The following is a 12,278-nucleotide window of genomic DNA, read 5'->3' on the forward strand; positions in this document are numbered from 1 at the left end:
GCAGTCTTAGCAGCACTCACAGAATTTCAAAAGCTCTCTGGTCTCAGAATTAATCTGAATAAAAGTGTACTCTTTCCGTGAATTCGCAAGCATATAATATTAGATTAGACACCCTTCCTTTTATCATTGCAGAACAGTTTAAATACCTCGGGTAAACATCACAAGTAAACATAAAGCTCTTTATCAACAAAATTTCGTGCCTGTATGGAAAAAATTAAACAAGACTTGCATAGATGGTCAACCCTTCATCTCACACTAGCTGGAAGAATTAACACTGTTAAGATGAATATTCTTCCTAAGCTCCTTTTTATTTCAAAACATACCAATATACATTAATAAATCGTTCTTTAAGCAATTAGATTCAACAATAACCTCATTTATTTGGAATTCTAAACATCCACGCATCAAAAGAGCGACCCTACAAAGACAAAAGGCAGAAGGTGGCATGGCTCTACCTAACTTCCAGTTTTATTACTGGGCGCAAATATACAGTCGATAAGAACCTGGACACAAATAGAAGAACATACACAGGCATGGACCGCAATAGAAGTAAAATCCTGCAGTACTTCTTTGTATTCCTTGCTTTGTGCTCCAATAAACACACGTTATCGGCAATACACTAATAACCCAATTGTGCTCCACTCACTTAGAATCTGGAACCAATGTAGAAAGCATTTTAAGACGGAGAAGCTTCTTTCTGTGGCACCCTGCAAAAGAACCACCTCTTTCAACCCTCACAAACATATGCAGTTTTAATATCTGGAAAAATTTGGAATTAACTTGCTTAGAGATCTTTATATAGACAACGTCTTTGCATCCTATGAACAATTACATTCCAAATTTAACATTCCAGCTACAAATTTCTTTCACTATCTTCAAATCAGGAACTTTGTTAAACAGAACCTTCCAGATTTTCCTCATCTTGCACCCTCATCCACGCTGGAAAAATTATTGCTCAATTTCAAGGAGTTAGACTCCATCTCTACAATATATAAAATCCTTTTACAATCCCTTCCTTTCAAAGATCCAAGAGGACACTGGGAAAATGACCTCTCAATTAATATATCAGAAAAGGAGTGGAAAGTAGCAATGCAGAGAATTCACTCAAGCTCCATATGCAAAGCATACAATTATACAACTCAAAATTATATATCGAGCACATCTGTCTCGACTAAAACTCTCAAAATGTTTCCAGGGCATGATCCAACCTGCGACGTTGCAACCAAGCCCCAGCCTCACTAGGTCACATGTTCTGGGCCTGCTCCAAATTAACATTATTCTGGACAAAAATTTTTAATTACCTCTCAGACAGTCTTGGACTCACAATCCCTCCTAACCCATTAACAGCTGTGTTTGGGGTTCTTCCAGAGGGTCTTAAAGTGGAGAAAGACAAACAAATTGTGATTGCATTCACTACACTGTTGGCACGCAGACTTATTCTGATAAACTGGAAGAACCCAAACTCTCCTCTTTTAAGTCAGTGGGAAACTGATGTGTTATATTATTTAAAATTAGAAAAAATCAAATACTCAGTTAGAGGATCTGTGCAGACTTTTTCAAAACATGGCAGGATCTAATCAGTAATATTTTGAAATGATTTTATAAAGCACAGAGAATTTGTTGATTTAGGTATTTTTAAAAGCCTTAAATTTTACACCGTTTGGCTTGCTCTCTCTCTCAAGGGTGGGGATCGATCTGTTCTTAGCATAATTCTTTTTTTTTGTAAAAACTTGATTGCTATGTATTGATTGTAATAAAATTAATAAATAAAAAAAAAAAAAAAAAAATGTCATGATCTATGGTTGCAGTCTCCAAACATTTTCTCTAGCTTTAATGGCCATACATGATCTAGCACTGTGGTTAATTAAGTAGTTTTAAGTTTAAAAGCTTGGAAAATCTAAGATTAAATCTTCATTTAAACAGTACCTATAGATACATGTGATATAATAAAACAAGCATGCCATTATATGTGTATTCCATTGTAGAATTTCAATAAACAAAAGCAAATTTCACATGTGAAAAAATAAGTACACCACTATTTTTATAGGTGCCTAAAACATTTAAAATTAAAATCAAGAGCACTAAATTAGTAACAAATTATTAGATTATCATTCAAAAGGATCTTGGAGGAATCGCTTTTTATTTAAATCTCAGATGTTTAATTTGGTTTGCTCTTTGTTGTTCAAGTGTGTGTTAGCTCTCCAAGCCCTTCAGAAAGAAGATTATTGATGATTTTTATTCTGGAAAAGTATTTCAAAAGATGACCAAACAATTGGAAATCAGAAATTCCACAGTGCAGAAGATCATCTACAAGTGAAGAGGATTTCAAACAACTGACAATATTTCCAGGCCTGGCTGCCATTCAAGTTCAGCCCAAAGAAGCAGAAGCAGAAAGAAGATGGTATGGTTCATGTCAAAGTGCACATGTATACCATTAGAAAGAGGCTGCACAGATATTGATCTGCATGGGAGGGAAGCCAGGAGGAAACCTTTGCTACCTAAAAAGAGCAATGAGGTAAAACTAAAGTGTGACCATGAATACTCAGGCAAAAACCCGGACATTTGGAACAATATGCTCTGAACAGGCTGGGCAAAGATAGAGTTATTTGGCCACAGTACTAGAAAACCAAAGAAAGCATTTGATCAGAAGAACCTTATACCAACAGTAAAATAAGATGTTGGAAATGTAATGATTTGGGGCTTCTTTGCTAGATCTGGGCGTATGCAGCTCCCCATATAATCCACTATCCATCTTTGTACCAGAATGTACCCGAGGATGATGCGAGACCATATGTAAGAAGACTGATGCTCAACCAAAAGTGCACCTTGCAGCAAGTACCTAACCAATATATACATTTTAGACTAACTAAGATATTGATATGCGGGCAGCAAAGATGACCGATTACTGATATGTGTTGTATCGCGTGATGCCCGGGCTGCCCACAGCAAGCATACACCAGGATGTTGATAGAGGTAAACTGAGATATACTGGGCAAAGAGTACTTTTAAAAAAGCAAGGGTTGATACATTAATTGCTTAGTGCTTTTTACTAACAAAATGTCCTAAAATGAAATAATGTACAATGCAGATTCTTCATGAATAAATAAATAATGTATAATAAAATCAATGTAGGTTAAAAGTTAATCAACCCAATAAATAATCCAGTAATAAAATGTGCTTAAAATTATGGTCAGGATAAATTTGTTAAAACCAATTCAATCTTTTGTGCTTCTCTCTAAAACAGAGTCTCCTATGTTTATTCAATAATGTCTCCTCAAAAAATAGAGATGCCGCCGGCACAGCCATCTCACAGGGACACTTCCCGACCATATGTCTCCACACTATAGCACTGGTCCAGATACAGTCCTGCTTCTCTTTTTCTTACCATTTAACCTCCAATCTTTTTCTCTATCTTTACATTTCTCATTCTTTTTTTTTTTTTTTTATTTCCTCTTTGTTCTACTTAGGCTATTTTATACTTTAGGCAGATGTGCTTAATCACCAACCCCAGAGCGCTAATTAGGAAATCAGCAGAGAGACAGTCACCCCGATTTTATATGAAATATGAGTTTCAAATTATGTTAATGTTATAACAACAACTAGTATCATAATGTATTGTTAAAGTTGTCTTATCCATAAATACAGTACATGTAGTCCCCAGGTTACGGACACCTGACCTACAACATACGAACGGGGCCGAAGCTGTGACGCATGCGCCTCAGTAACAGCCCCTCCCTTAAGCGTGAAAGTGGCAGAGTACAAAACTGCATTTAAAAAAAAAAAACAAAACTAAATTTTAAAAGTACCATAAATTTACACTGGCTGTTACAGACTCAGATCAAATGTATGTTTTTATCATATAATAGTAATAATAGCAGCTCACTCAAAACACTAAATAGGGAGAATGCAGGCTCAAACCAGCAACCTCTCAATTATAAAGCAACAGTTCTTATCACTGCAGCAGCCAAGCAGACGCTCCCCTTTTTATCAATTGATATTTGGGCTTCAGATTTTACACATTGACAGCAACATGTACATTGAACAATTTTTTTATGTTCTTGAACAAAAGCGCACTTGTTTTGTTAGATCTTCTGTGAAAGCGTTTATTTGATATTTGGATGTCAGTCTTCACACGTTATAAACTTTATATTAACATTTTGTCGTTATTACTATAACATGAAAAACTATTTCTGTTTTAATTATGCATTCAGTATTTCTTGCCTTGCATTTCCTGTCATCCATCATTTTAGACACAGAATACACATATAATATGTACGTATTCCAAATAATGATGTGTTATTTACTCTATACAATTACAGACACCACACATGCAGATACACAGACTTAAGCTGTGAGAATTTGGTGTACAATTTCAGCTGCCTCAGTGGGGGATGGGTGAGCAAGCTGCCTGCTACCAGTTATGATCAACAAATTTGCAAAACAAAGGTGCTGAAGAGGAGGTGCAAGGGAATTTAAGGTGACCAGGCATTACAAATATTTTCGTAAGCTTCAGGGATTCTGGTGTTAACTGATAGGTATTTCAATCTCTGTGCTTTGGAAGCTCCAGTTTTACACAAATAAATTAATCACAAACAACACAAAGGTGACAGTCATTTGACCATAATTAAACATAATTAGGTACTACTTCTGAGTTCTTTGTATCTATGTGGATATAAAAGCAACCTTTCTAAGGGCCATAGTCTTTGTTGGACTGTCCCTACAAAAATGAAGATAAATGTTTATTCTGCTGATGTAAGAAAGAAAGTCATAGAAATGCATAAGGCAGGAAATGGCTACAAAAAATATCGAAGAGTTTGAATATCCTGTTAAGCACTGCTGGACCCTTCATCAGAAAGTGGAAAGTTCATCACAGCATCCAGATTTTTACTTGAACAGGCCATCCCTCAAAACTAAACATCAGAGCAAAACATCAACTGGCAAGAGAGGCTACTAAAAATCCAACCATCACTCTCAGAAGTCTGAAGTGAAGGTGCATGAGTTCACAATTTCAAAAGCTCTCCATAAAACCGACTTGTATGGGAGAGTAGCAAGAAAGAAGCCATTCCTTAAGAAGGTCCTCATAAAAGCAAATATGGCATTTTCTACAAAGCATGAGAAAGACCCAGTTAAGATGTGGAAGAAGGTTTTATGGTCAGATGAAACCAAAATAGAACTTTTTGGCCTTCCGAGAGGTATGTGTAGCGTAAAACTAACAGTGCCAAAGCCCCAAGAAACACCATACCTATGGTGAAATATGGTGGCAGCAGCATCATGTTACGGGAATGCTTTTCATGTGCTGGTACTGGGAAACTTGTCAGAGGTGAAGGGACATTGGATGGACACAAATTCCACACCATACTGCAGAGGAATTAGTTCCACTCTGCTATGAACCTAGGCTTAGGAGAAGATTCATCTTTCAACATGACAGTGACCCTAAGCATGATAAAGCAACACTAGAATGGCTCAAAAACAGAAAGGGGAATATTGAGGACTGGCCAAGTCAAAGCCCTGATCTTAACCCTATTTGTGGCACTATTTAAAAAATACATTCTGCCAAGAAGAACAGGAAAGAATCACTTCTGAACAATGTGCAAGTCTAGCACATACTTACCACAAAAGAATTAAGAATCTTATTGCTGCAAAAGTGTTCTTAAAGTAATAATGTGTAGAGCTTGAATTAAAATTATGATGACTTTCAATGGGATTGAATACTTTTGCATGCCACTATATATTTGACAATAATAAGCCAATTAAACATATACTGCAAGTGTTTAAATTGGTGTAGGGGGAAGGGGAATATTTTTTTTGGAAGAGGTAGAATTTTTCTTGAAGTGACTTAAAATGCTACTTAAGAACCTTTAGAAAAGGCACGTCTTACTTTTTGTGTTAAAAGTCTGTCATGTTACATGTAAAATGTACCTAATTTTTATTTGCTTTTGTATTCTGATAAGAATTGCTTGAATAGTTCAATAATTACTCTAAGTGAAAACTGTCAAAGATAGAATTTTAAGAATGCTGATTTGTTACTTGGCTGATGTGGGATGAATGACAGAAAATTAGAAGTCTTGGCAGAAATAGTAGGCATTTGCAGCAGTGTGATAATTAAAACATTTTAAGGGTAATTCCAGTTCCATATTTTAATATAAAGTTAATTCACAGCACATTACAAATGATGTCTTCAACTGGGGTTCACAATAAGATAATCTATTATTAATTAAACACTTCAAAGAATTATAAATAAAATGCTGAAAATTTTTTCAGGTGTAATAGTGAAAATGGTCACTAGATGTTTACAAACTATGCTGCTAAGCAGCAAAAAGGATAGTGAAAACACAAACATAATTATAAACATTAACATATTAAATATTCTTCATTTAAAGTATCTAATTAAATCTGTAATGAAAATGACTTCTCAGAAAAGTAGTAACCTTGTTTTTTAATGTTTAACAGAAAGTAATAAACTAACAATTTACACAATAAACTTATAGACTGAACTTATATTGATTTTATGCACACTATTGAAAAAGTAAATCTAATATGTTAAACAGACACATGAAAATAAGTACTCCTTCTTTGATCTTCTTTGTCTGCTGCCCACAATGCTTCATTCTATATACAGAATGGATACAGTAGCATGATATATAAAAGGTATATGCTGTATTGCTTAAGAAGCTGTTAAAGGTCAGAGTAAAACAGAATTAGACATTACACAGTGAGTTTTAATTAAAAAAAGAATCTGCACAGGTAAAAGAATATGTGTTTTGAGGATAGGGGTTCCCAGAAGCTTTCCACAATAAACCACGTCTAAGTGCTAATATTACATCACTGTGTTGGACTGTAGGTTGGAGTGTTCTGTTTAGCAATGTTCCATCACAATATAACAGCAGTGTTTTAAGGAGATTTTTAGATTCAACAATAGTTTGTTAACTTTCTGTAAATTTGTATTTTTGTTTGTATATATAAACACTCACCTAACGGATTATTAGGAACACCTGTTCAATTTCTCATTAATGCAACTATCTAATCAACCAATCACATGGCAGTTGCTTCAATGCATTTAGGGGTGTGGTCCTGGTCAAGACAATCTCCTGAACTCCAAACTGAATGTCAGAATGGGAAAGAAAGGTGATTTAAGCAATTTTGAGCGTGGCATGGTTGTTGGTGCCAGACGGGCCGGTCTGAGTATTTCACAATCTGCTCAGTTACTGGGATTTTCATGCACAACTATTTCTAGGGTTTACAAAGAATGGTGTGAAAAGGGAAAAACATCCAGTATGCGGCAGTCCTGTGGGCTTAAAATGCCTTGTTGATGCTAGAGGTCAGAGGAGAATGGGCCGACTGATTCAAGCTGATAGAAGAGCAACTTTGACTGAAATAACCACTCGTTACAACCGAGGTATGCAGCAAAGCATTTGTGAAGCCACAACATGCACAACCTTGAGGCGGATGGGCTACAACAGCAGAAGACCCCACCGAGTACCCCTCATCTCCACTACAAATAGGAAAAAGAGGCTACAATTTGCACAAGCTCACCAAAATTGGACAGTTGAAGACTGTAAAAATGTTGCCTGGTCTGATGAGTCTCGATTTCTGTTGAGACATTCAAATGGTAGAGTCAGAATTTGGCATAAACAGAATGAGAACATGGATCCATCATGCCTTGTTACCACTGTGCAGGCTGGTGGTGGTGGTTTAATGGTGTGGGGGTGTTTTCTTGGCACACTTTAGGCCCCTTAGTGCCAATTGGGCATCGTTTAAATGCCACGGGCTACCTGAGCATTGTTTCTGACCATGTCCATCCCTTCATGACCACCGTGTACCCATCCTCTGATGGCTACTTCCAGCAGGATAATGCACCATGTCACAAAGCTCGAATCATTTCAAATTGGTTTCTTGAACATGACAATGAGTTCAGTGTACTAAAATGGCCCCCACAGTCTCCAGATCTCAACCCAATAGAGCATCGTTGGGATGGGGTAGAACGGGAGCTTCGTGCCCTGGATGTGCATCCCACAAATCTCCATCAACTGCAAGATGCTATCCTATCAATATGGTCCAACATTTCTAAAGAACGCTTTCAGAACCTTGTTGAATCAATGCCACGTAGAATTAAGGCAGTTCTGACGGCGAAAGGGGGTCAAACACCATATTAGTATGGTGTTCCTAATAATCCTTTAGGTGAGTGTGTATATATATATATATATATATATATATACTAATAAAAGGCAAAGCCCTCACTCACTCACTCACTGACTCATCACTAATTCTCCAACTTCCCGTGTGGGTGGAAGGCTGAAATTTGGCAGGTTCATTCCTTACAGCTTCCTTACAAAAGTTGGGCAGGTTTTATATCGAAATTCTACGTAATGGTCATAACTGGAAGCAGTTTTCTCCATTTACTGTAATGGAGATGAGCTTCAACGCCGTGGGGCGGAGTTTCGTGTGACATCATCACGCCTCCCACGTAATCACGCAGTACATAGAAAACCAGGAAGACCTCAAAAAAGCGCTGAAGAAAACATGCATTATATAATTGAGAAGCAGCGAAACAATAAGAAGCGAGCGAGTGACATATACAACCATATTCATGAGTTCTGCTACTTCGGAAACAAAGCACGATGTAAACCTACACTTTAAATTAAGTTCATAGACAGGCTGCCGTTGGCGTTTGTAATTTAGTGCCTGCCCATATAAGGCCGTCCGTCAGCGGCAATCCAATAGCAAACTCCCACTAAATATTCACGGGTGAATGACTGTGCTTATGGAGAGGAAGATGAGATGGTCAGGGTGGTGTTTGACACAAACTCAGCGAAACTGCGAGAGAAAGTTTTAAGTGCCAGGACTAAGGTAACATTAAATACAGCCATGGACATAGCACGAGATGGCACCAGCACAGCTGGGAACCTTCGATGCATGTACACCGAGTGGCTCACGTGAACTGACGCAGTGCACAGATAAAAGCAACAGTTCCAAAGAGCGCTGAACAAAAACCGAATTACACAATTGAAAAGGCAGCAAAAAATATGAAGCGTCTGGTACATACAAGCATATTCATAAATCCAACTACTGCGGAAACAAAGCACACGTTGGAAAAAGTCAATGTCCTGCTAAAGGAAGACAGTGTAAAAAAACCCGTGCATGCAGTGTGTCAGGTCTCAGATAAAGAAGAAGACGAGCTGTTTATTGATGCAGTAAGAAACGAATCGATGAATGAAACCTGTCATCTTTACAACGATTGACAAACATGGAATGTAACTTGAACACAACACATCCTCCAAATACGAACCTGATTGAAAGAAATAATGATAATCAAATCCTTGATGACAGCAACACTCAGTAACACTCACAAAACAAATACTGTATATTGACAGTCATGTTACGTTATTTTTAAAATGTTCCCTTTTCTTTTTCTAGCTTTTTTAACACACTACTTCTCCGCTGCGATACGCGGGTATATATATATATCACGATCTACATACTCGAATAATGGATACTTTATTCGCCATCAATGATTGTTTTGGTAAAGCCATACTCAGTGTATTCATTAGATGAGCGGTAAAAAGTAAGAGCGAGGGGAGGATGACTTATTGAGGCATGCAGGCTGTAGTGCGTCAACTCTATCTGAATTGCGATCACATTTGAAAAATATATCTTTTCAAGTTCTATTTAGTCCATATGTGTCAAACTCAAGGGCGCGGGCCACATCCGCCTGGCGTGTAATTATATCCGGCCCGCGAGATCATTTTATATACTGTATTATTGTTATTAATGGCCCGGGTATATGAAGCGCTGGTAACACAATAAACTACAGATCCCATAATCTCAGCGCTTCAGCTGCCTTGCCGAACACTTACCGCGTTAATCAAGTGTAGCTTATGATGCTGCAAGTTATTGCGGCTAGCTCACACGATGCTGAAGAGAAAAGTTGATTCTGAAAATAGAGCCTTTAAAAACCGATGGGAGGCTGAGTATACGTTTACTGAACCCGTGTGTCTCATTTGTGGAGCTAATGTGGCTGTAATTACAGAATTTAATCTAAGACGGCACTATGAGACAAAACATCGGGGTAACCTGAATGCAATGCAGAAGATACAGAAAGCAGAAGAATTAAATAAGAATCTGACACTTCAGCGGACGTTTTTACTCGTGCACGATCACAAAGTGATTTCAAGTGAAGCTGCTTTTATGGGAGACACAAATGCACCAGTGCAATTTGCCCCATTTTCCCTGTTGCCAAGTAATGTTAAACCAAGTCGTCACTACGGTGTTCCCAAATACGCACTTTGCTGATAAACTGAGCGCACTGAGTTTGCACGGCGCTTTGGTGACTTTGAAGAACAAAAAAAGTCCGTCTACATGCGGCTCGAACCTTGTGCATGTTTGGTAGCACATATATTATCGCAGTGATAAAGACTAACAAAACAGCACACAGGAGTCGCCTCACTGATGAGCACCTGCAATCCATCCTGAGAATCTCCACAACACAGAACCTCACACCAAACATAAATGAACTTGTTGCCAAAAAAAGATGCCAGGCGTCCAGCTCTAAAATGACATATGAGCAAAGACAACTGAATGATTTGATTTGTTATGGCTGAAAGGAACACATTTTATTTATATTTCTAGGTTTTGTTATGCAGCATGTTCATATTTGAATTTGTATAATTTTGACAGGATATATTTTTATGGAGAGCAAAATCTTTTGGGATATTTAAAATCTAAGTTTATTTTTTATATAAATTTACATAAGAGAAAAGAAATTTGAATGTTTGTTCTTTTAACGTTTACTTTATTTCTAACTTGTATAATTTAGACAGGATATATTTTTACGGAGAGCAAAATATTATAAGTTGTTTAAGGTTTGAGTTGATTTATTCACGAATAATATTCCTGTCTGTTTTACCATTCCTACCAAAGATATTTCTGTCGACTAAATAAAAATTCCTTCTATTTAAAATTTAAATAGAACTTGAACAAATACTATAGTTCATAATATCCACGCAGACTTGCACGTAAGAGCGGAGTTATCCGTTTTAACAAGCAGCGTATTGCACTGATACTGTAATAGCTGTGTGTGTATATATGTAGATATGTATGTATATGTATATATGTTTATATATGTGTGTGTGTGTATGTATATATATATATATATATATATATATATATATATATATATATATATATGTATTTGTGTGTATATATGTAGATATATATATATATGTATGTATATATGTGTGTGTGTATATTTATGTGTATATGTATAGATATGTATATATATATATATATATGTTTATGTGTGTGTGTGTGTGTAAATATATATATATATGACAGCAACACTCATCACTCACAACAGTGACAAAACAATTACATTGACAATCATGTTACTTTATTTTCAAAATGTTTCCTTTTCTTTTCATTGCTTCTTTAACACACTACTTCTCCGCTGCAAAGCGCGGGTATTTTGCTAGTATATATATATATATATATATATATAAAAGTGATCCTAAGCCTAAAAGTGTGACGGTGACGTTTTTATGTCATGCCTTAAATCAGGCTTAATTTAGAACACACACATATATATACATATACATATATATATATATATATATATATATATATATATATATATATATATATATATATATATATATATATATATATATATATATATACACATATACATATATATATACATATACATATATATATATATATATATATATATATATATATATATATATATATATATATGGTATTATTCTTTTCATAATTTATCAAACTTTAATGTGATGGTGTAATATTTTCAGATTCTTATTCAGTTTTTTAAATTATTAACTAAAAAATATCAAGGACGCATGTCCCACGAGAAGAGAATTTGTGCCAAGACTTTTAACCACCGCCGGGGCTGGAAATAAAAAGATAAAGAGTAAGACAGCTCCTGTGCAGGCTTTTAAATGTTTGAAGCGTCGTGCAAGATGCAGATTACGCGGCAAGGAAGCAGCAGCAGCTGATCGAGCAAAGAGGAGGTTATATATAAAAAAAAAAAAACTATTTGTTTCCCATTTTATCACCGTTGAAGTGGGGGCTTTGGAGGAGCGAGACGCGAAGTGGCTGGCGAGAGAAGCAAGCAGGGGGGAACCCTAGTATTATCTAAAAAAGTTAGAAAATCAAACAAAGATTCTGATGTATTCCATTCTGACACATTCACTGTGAGTTCACTACATGATCATAGTGGTTATTGTGACAGTTCATATCATAATCTGTTGGTCAATATTCCT

General features: G+C 36.2%; 1 protein-coding gene across 1 annotated transcript in view; it reads right to left on the bottom strand.

Annotated features, from left to right (window-relative positions):
* atad2b (ATPase family AAA domain containing 2B) overlaps window positions 1–12,278 on the bottom strand; it is a 222,741-nt gene that overhangs the window by 32,871 nt on the left and 177,592 nt on the right. The window lies entirely within an intron of this gene.

Source organism: Polypterus senegalus, chromosome 3 (assembly GCF_016835505.1).
Source record: "Polypterus senegalus isolate Bchr_013 chromosome 3, ASM1683550v1, whole genome shotgun sequence".
In the NCBI taxonomy this organism is placed as follows: domain Eukaryota; kingdom Metazoa; phylum Chordata; class Cladistia; order Polypteriformes; family Polypteridae; genus Polypterus; species Polypterus senegalus.